Here is a 7,865-nt window from a genome sequence, read left to right on the forward strand (position 1 = left end):
CAAAAGCTTATACAGCAAATTAGGTTCCCATTTGACAATTTCTACACGATTTGTTCAGTAACAATGGTTACATTTTACACAGGGTATCAACTTTCTCATTATTTCCATCAGGTTGTTCCATTTCCAGTAATCTAGTTTCCCTGGCCCCTTGCCTTCATGTCTTTGCTTTAGAGTAAGTTTTGACCTTTTGGTCTCATGTAGATGATTTTTTTTTTTTTTTAGGAGTATAGTACTCACAGGTGATATCGTTTATTTTATGAGCCAATGTATTATTTAGCTACATGATGACCTCATGGAATACTTTCAGTTTGAGGTTTAAGAGTATCTCAGGGCAATAATCATGGGGAGTCTAGTAAGTGTGAACTTTTTAAGAACTTGAGTTCTGTTCCACATTTTGCTCCCGTTCTATCAGAATCCATCAACTGTGTTCCTGATCAGAATGATCGGTAGTGGTAGCTAGGTACCATCTAGTTCTTCTGGTCTCAGGGTAGATGAGGTTGTAGTTCATGTAGACTATTAGTCCTGTGGACTAGTTCCTTCTCTGAGTTTTGGTTGCCTTCATTCTCTTTTGTTCCAGATGCATAGAGACCGATAGTGGTATCTTAGATGACCACTTGCAAGCTTATAAGACCCGAGACTCTACTCACCAAACTAGGGTGTGGAACATAAATTTCACATGCTGTATTATGCCAGTTGACTGAGTTTTCCCACAAGACTATATGGTCCTAAGCCCTCAGATCCCATAAACCAATCCCACTAGGTGTTTAATAAGTATCCGTGTTTGTGCCACTTATGTGCTTTACTGTATAGATGAATATATATGGATGCATACACTTACATATATATATACACCTGCATATACCAAAAACAAAAAAAAACTGTTGCCATTGAGTCAATTTGGACTCATTGGAACCCTATAGGACAGAGTACAACTGCCCCATAGGGTTTCCAAGGAATGGCTGGTGGATTTGAAGTGCTGACTCTTTGCTTAGCAGCTGAATGCTTAATCACTGCACCACCAGGGCTCTTATACCTGTTTTGATGTGTATATGCTCAACAATAACAACAACAAAATGAAGTTAAAAATCACCTAGAATGAAACAAACAAACAAAAAAACCTCAATGGGATAGCATTACACACCCACCAGCACAGGCAACATTGAAAAGACAGAGAACACAAAGCCCCGACAAGATACAGAGTAAGTTATTACTGGTTAGAATTCCATTCTAGAAAACTGTTTGGCACCTTCTGATGAGATGAAACTTGTACCTACTCCATGACCCAGCAATTCCAGTACTTGGTATATATGTATTGAATAAAAATGCAACATATCAAACTTTGTGGGGCGCAGGTAAAGCAGTGCTGGGAGGGAAATTTATGGCACTAAATGTTTATATTAGAAAAGAGTCTCAAATCAATAACCTGAAGCTATCACCTCAAGAAACAAAAAGAGTAAGCTTAACCCAATGCAAAGACAACAGGAAATAAAGATAAGAGCAGAAACCAATGATATTAAAAAGTGAAAAAAACAACACAGAAAACTAATGGAACAAACATCGGCTTTCTAAAAAGACCCATAAAATAACTTGACAAGGAAAAGAGAGAAGATACAAATCACTAGTACCAGGAATGAAACGGGATATCACATATCCCTGACTTAGAGCTGATGAAGCTGGCAAACTGGAATACAAAAAAAGTTCCAACAAAATCCTGTCCTATCTAAGAGTAGGAAAAGGGCAGCTTAGCAAGACAGAAAACTTTCAGACAATAACCATTCTCCTCCAGCCAGAGACCACAGAGAAAATTATTTTTATCATGTAGCATGATGGGATGGGAGAAAGAGAGAGAAGACATGAAAGGGAGAAAAGCACGAGGATCTGTACCTGTCCAAGAATAAATCAGCAACATATTGCAAATGTTTTTATGTCAAAAATATTAAAGGAAGCACAGAGGCTGCCAGGAGCTTCTGGTGTCTAAGTTGTGCCTCAGCAACCTCGGTTCGAATCCAAGTCACTGCACTGTCTGGTGTCTACCAGGGTTGTAACTGGTGTATCTTTCACTTTTGCTTTTCATCTCTGTACTGGCTGTGCCCTTTACTTGAGGCCAGCGAATTCAGCATACTGCTGCTGGCTTCCTAGCACACCGCTGTCAGGTGAGGGGAAGTAAGGCCTACATTGTACACACCTGAGTCGTGGTCACCTGAAAACCCCAGAGTTGCCCAATGTCTAAGCATGTGCATAAACTCTCCCCAAAAGTAAAGGCTGTCCATAGCTTCCAGTAATGAAATGTGTAGTCATAACCGCCTTTTTTGCTTTTTCTTTTTTCTTTTTTTGGTGGAGCTATTTCAAATATCAGTGGAGATTTTATAGAGAAATGAGATGAAATAAGAATTCCTACTCAAACAGGAAATTTTACAAAACCTAGTAATTACAAGTCTAAACTTGATGACATCAAAGGCCCCCATTTTTATACTAACAGTAAATTATGGAAGTATAATTCGCATAGAGTAAAAGGCACAAATCTTACGTACACAGTCCAATGAATTTTGACAAATATTACCATCACCTAGGTCAAGTTACAGTAAGTTTCTATCACCCACAAAGATACTTTGTACACTTTTCCAGTCAATCACTACCTCACTCCCACTTAGGCAATCACCATTCTGTTTTCTATCTCCATAGCTTAGTTTTGGCTATTCTTGAAATTTACATGAATGACTATAATTTTTTGTGTTTGTCTTTTTTTTTTTTTTTAGTGCAACCTAATATTTTTTTTTAATATTTATGAGATATAGCCATGTTGCTGCATGCCTGTGTGTGTATTATTTTGGTGTTATTGGAGAGTGTAATTTCAATGTGTGAATAAAAGACAGTTGATGAACAATTGGGTCATTTCTAGTTTTGGCTATTGTGAATAAGGCTGCTATGGAGATTCTTGTCCAAGTCTTTTTGTGGATCTTTGCATTCATTTCTTTTGCATATGTACCTATTAGTGGAATCGCTGGATTTTGGAGTTTTCCAGAATGGTTGTGCTATTTTACAGCCTCAACAGCAACAAGAGATACCGTTAATCCACATTCTTGTCGGCACCTGGTATTCTCCGTTTTTTACATTTTACCCATTCTGATGGGTGTACGAGGGTATACCATGGTGACTCAAATTTTTGTTTCCTTTATGAGTAATGATGTTGCAGGTCTTTTGTTATGCTTTTTGGGTATTAAAAAATCCTCTTTTGTGAAGAGAGACTCTTCACTTTTAATTGGTTAAAGTTTTTTTTTTCTTTTGAAACAAATATTTTTATCCTAGAATACATTTATAAGTACAGAAAAAATTCACATATATTTCACAACCAGTTTCCTCTATTATTAGGGTCTTAGATGGTGCATTTGACACAATTAATGAACCAATATGGATACATTATTATTAACTGAAGTATGTATTTCATTCAGGTATCTTTAGCTTTTACATAATATCCTTTTTCTGTTCCAGGATACATCAATACGTTTAGTTGTCATGTCTCCTTAAGTTCCTCTTAACTGTGACAATTCCTCAAACTTTCCTTGTGTGTGATGGCTTGACAATTTTGAGAATGTATCTCAGTTGGGATATGTCTGATGTTTTCCTCATGATTAGACTGGGGGTATGGGTTTGAGGAGGTAAAACCCTATTCCATCACATTAAATCAACATGACTTACCACTGTTGATGTTAATCATGGTCCCCTGGATGAGGTAGCGTTCCTCAGGTCTTTGTTGTAAAGGTGCTCTTTTTCCCCCCTTTCCAGACTGTTTGTTTGGAAGGAAGTCGCTATGAGTAGCCACATTTAAGCAGTCGGTTTTGTGCCACACCTCTTTAAGCCCAGAGTACCTAAATTATTTGGGATTCTTTTACAAGGGACATTAATCTATTCTTATGACAATGGGGGCATTTATATTTACTCATTCAATCATTTGTGTATATTAATATGAAGTCATGAATGTGTATTTTATACTCTGGGTTAATCTAACGCTACTGAGTGTATATTGTTGCTATTATTTTAGTTTGACCATTGGGAGCTCTTTCGATTGCCTCTTGTGTCCCTTTGACCTACCCCTATCATTTCGGTTTTTTAAATGGAGTCCTTGGTTGGTGCAAAGAGTTAAGTGTTCAACTAGGTAGTCTGAACCCAGCCAGAGGCACCTCAGAAGACAGGTGATCTGCTTCCCAAAGGTCACAGCCTTGAAAACCCTATGGAACAGTTGTACTCTGCCTACATGGGTCACCACGAGTCATAATTGATGCCACAGCAACTAATAAACACCTTTCTTAAGGTCAATATTTATATTCACTCCAGTTAAAAGCCTAATTTATATTTCTACCTGCAAACGTAAGCTGACAATGTTAATAAACGCACTTATGGTATGTGGTGTACAGATTCAGGCAGATTCTCACTGCTTCTGCCCACCCTTCTCTTCTACTTTGTCTCTGTATGTTCTTATTTCTGTCTAGATCAGGGCCACTGCAGCTGCCAGTGCTTTGCTCAGCTTCACTCCTCCTTGGGCGCCCCACTGCTCTATGGCATCAAATGACGCTGCTGAGGGCGGCTGAGTGCAGGAAGCTGGTGCAGTTGAAGATCACAGGCTCTTGATTCATCCAGGCTCTGGCCTAAGGGTCCTACTGACTGCTTCCTGCCAGCTCTATTTGGATTATCACCCATAATCCTCACCCTTCTGTGGACCCTAAGGCTGTGGCCTCTAACAACTTTACCACCACTGGGTATCTGTACCACCTCAGAGCTACTCTCTTTCCTGGAGGTTCAGTTGCTTGATTCCCCACTGTGTGGTCAGCACAGTGCCCAGTCCAAGGCCCAGCATGTGAATCACGGATCAACAGTGATGTTATGATTCTTTGCCTGGGCTCCTCGCATCTGCCAGGAGAATAGGAAAATGTTCCTAAACTTTTCATACTACTGTAACACAGCAGAACTTACTTCCCAGCTTGTAAGACATACTGCAAGGGTGGTTACTGCACTTCAGGCCAAGCACTAATTCCTTCAGGATCACACCCTGGTCCCCTAGGGTGCCAAACTACTGTGTAGGCAAACTCTTGACTGTCTTTTACTCCAATATCACTGCCTGGTTCTCCACAACTTCCTCATTGACAGCAGCATTGCTCCTGGCTGCTGGATCTTGGCATAGACCAGATTTTCCTATGGAATAAAGAGTCCAGCCGAAGTAGAAAAAGGGTTACTGTTCTGGTCTGGTATGCACAATAAAAACTTGTGCAGTTGCACCCAGATGCAGTAAATGAACTGTGGTGGAAAGAATAGGAACCACACATTGGCCAGGAATCAAAACTGGGTGCACCTGTACTACCATTGAACCACCAGTACTCCAAATTCAAGGCTGCCTGCATAGCTCATAACACTCCCAATGCCCTTGTTTTTCCCTGAACTGACATACCTGAGTGACTAAAGAGGAGTGGTTAAGGGAAGAAATCTTGGAGTGAATTTTCATTTACTTGCTGTTTTTTAGGTCTCTGTAACACATAATAGTTTAAACACAGGACCTTTTTAAAATTTTTATTCTGCTTTAAGTGAAAGTTTACAATTCAAGTCAGTTTCTCATACAAAAACTTGTATGCACATGATTATATGACCCCAGTGGCTGTCCCTACAATGTGACAGCACACTCCTTCTCTCCACCCTGTATTTCCCGTATCCATTCAAACAGCTCCTGAAAACAGGACCTTTCAATCTTTGGTCTCTTCCGGCAACTCAAAAGAGGCATCAGAGAAGAGAAGCTCAAGAATCACCTAGACCTCCTGGAGTACCTCAGACACATCCCCAAACATCCAGCCTCCTGAACCACCACTGGGTACTGAATGCCTGTCTGGGAAAGAGCTGGAACCCATCTCAAGCTTGGAAGGAAAGCTATGGGAGGCAGCAAACAATTAGAGGGCAAAGAGGTTGCATCAGCCAGTGGAATAAATGACATTCCCTTAGGTTCATGCAGATTTAGGACCAGAGATAAGAGACTCAATGATTTCTGATGTTTTTGTATTGAGGTTTGTTATGGATTGAATAGTGGCCCCCAAAGATATGTGGTATAAAGCCTAACCCCTATACTTGTGTTTGTAATTCCAATTGGGAATAGGGTTTTCTTTGTTTTGTTAATGAGGCAGAGTCGGTATAAGATGAGTCTTAAACCAATCAGATTTGAGATATAAAAAGAGCAAATTACGCCTACAAGCAAGGAAGCACAAATGGAGAACCATTGATGCCACTCAGACATTACCAAGAAACCGAGGAGGAGAAGCCGAAAGAGACAAGGATTTTTTTCCCAGAGCTGACAGAGAGAGCCTTCTCCCAGAGCCCAGGTCCTAAATTCGGACTTCTGCGTCTGAAACCATGAGAAAATAAAATCTTCTCCGTGAAAGCCTTCTCTTTGTGATATTCCTGATACAGGAGCCCTAAGAAACTCAGACAAGGAGTATCGCCCAACTGGAGCCCTGGTGATGCCCTGGTTAAGAGCTTGGCTGGTAACCAATTCCACAGTTTGAATCCACCAGCTGCTCCTTGAAAACCTACAGGGGAGCCCTACTCTGTCCTAAAAGGTTGCTCTGCTATGAGTCGGAATGGATTCGATGGCAACGGGTATTATCCAGTTTGGAAGCGCCAATTTCCGAATTAGTCTCTTTTAAGTCGAATCATTTTATCTGAATGCAATTATCATTACTTTAGACTGTTGCCTGAAACCCTGTGTTCTGGGCATCTTTTATGTGCTAGCTGTTTCTTCCAAAGAGAACACTGTTTAAACAAACCCACTTTAGAATTGCTTTTTACAAGTCCTGCCAGAGTCTTTTTCTGAATTGCCATAGGGACATAATCAGGCAAAAACACCTCCACACAGGCATTGGTGGTTCAGTGGTAGAATTCTCGCCTCCCATGTGGGAGACCCGGGTTCGATTCCCGGCCAATGCAAGAAAATTTCTTCCCCCTCCCTCCTTCACGTGCCCAAAGCAGTTCCACTTCCTTCTCTGCTGGATTATCCATTGCACGGGCAACACTAGTCATTTTGCCGTCCCGCTCAGGAGCGGGAAAGGAAGAAGATAAGAACTATACACCTGGAGTTATTTCTGGAGCAGAAGACATTAAGGAGTCGATCTGAACTCGATCTGAACTCGATCTGAACTGGCATTTTGGGTCCCTCTGAACTGGGACGTGCGGTGATCCTGTAGGGGTTAGTACTGGGCATGCAGAGCAGCAACCACATGGCCAGACCTGGTCTTTGAAATGACCAGTGGGGTGGGTGGGTCTCTGCAGTTTTATGTGCTTGAAATCCAAACAGTTGTTACTTTTATCTTTTCTCTTCAAGAACCCCTGGAATCTGAAGTGTCCTTTGGTCATTGATTTAAGTCCTGGAACTTGAACTGACCACTGGGCCACATCTCACTATGCAGTGGAGGAGAAGAAATGAAATTCCTGAAAGGAGAGAAGCAGATACTCCGGTTGGGGAGGCCTCTGGCGCCCAAAGAGGAGAGACCCTTGTGGTGGAGGAAATTCCTAAGATGAGGAGAGCTGTGCAGAGGAGCCTGAGATCTTCCTTCCTGATGCTCTGCTGCTCTTGGTAAAATTAAGGACAAAAATGAGCCATAAGTGGAGAGCAACACATACAGGAAAATCACTTTTCTCACTCCTGTTTGTTTAACACTCCACCAGGTAAATCTGCAGGACAGGGTATCATTTTTAATGCTTATGGTTAAGCAGCACTGGGAGGAGGCCATGGCAATCCTTGGCTCTGGAGGTTTGGAGGAGGAGACTCTGGAAAAGGCATACCTCGTGGCATGTGGTTTGTCCACACCATTTTCATCAACTCTTTTCTTCAA

General features: G+C 41.3%; 1 non-coding gene across 1 annotated transcript; it reads left to right on the forward strand.

Annotated features, from left to right (window-relative positions):
* The first annotated feature begins 6,889 nt into the window (after positions 1–6,889).
* Positions 6,890–6,960, forward strand: TRNAG-CCC (transfer RNA glycine (anticodon CCC)). Its single transcript has one exon. It is a non-coding gene; the product is annotated as a tRNA-Gly (tRNA).
* Positions 6,961–7,865: the final 905 nt, after the last annotated feature.

Source organism: Loxodonta africana, chromosome 3 (assembly GCF_030014295.1).
Source record: "Loxodonta africana isolate mLoxAfr1 chromosome 3, mLoxAfr1.hap2, whole genome shotgun sequence".
Lineage (NCBI taxonomy): Eukaryota > Metazoa > Chordata > Mammalia > Proboscidea > Elephantidae > Loxodonta > Loxodonta africana.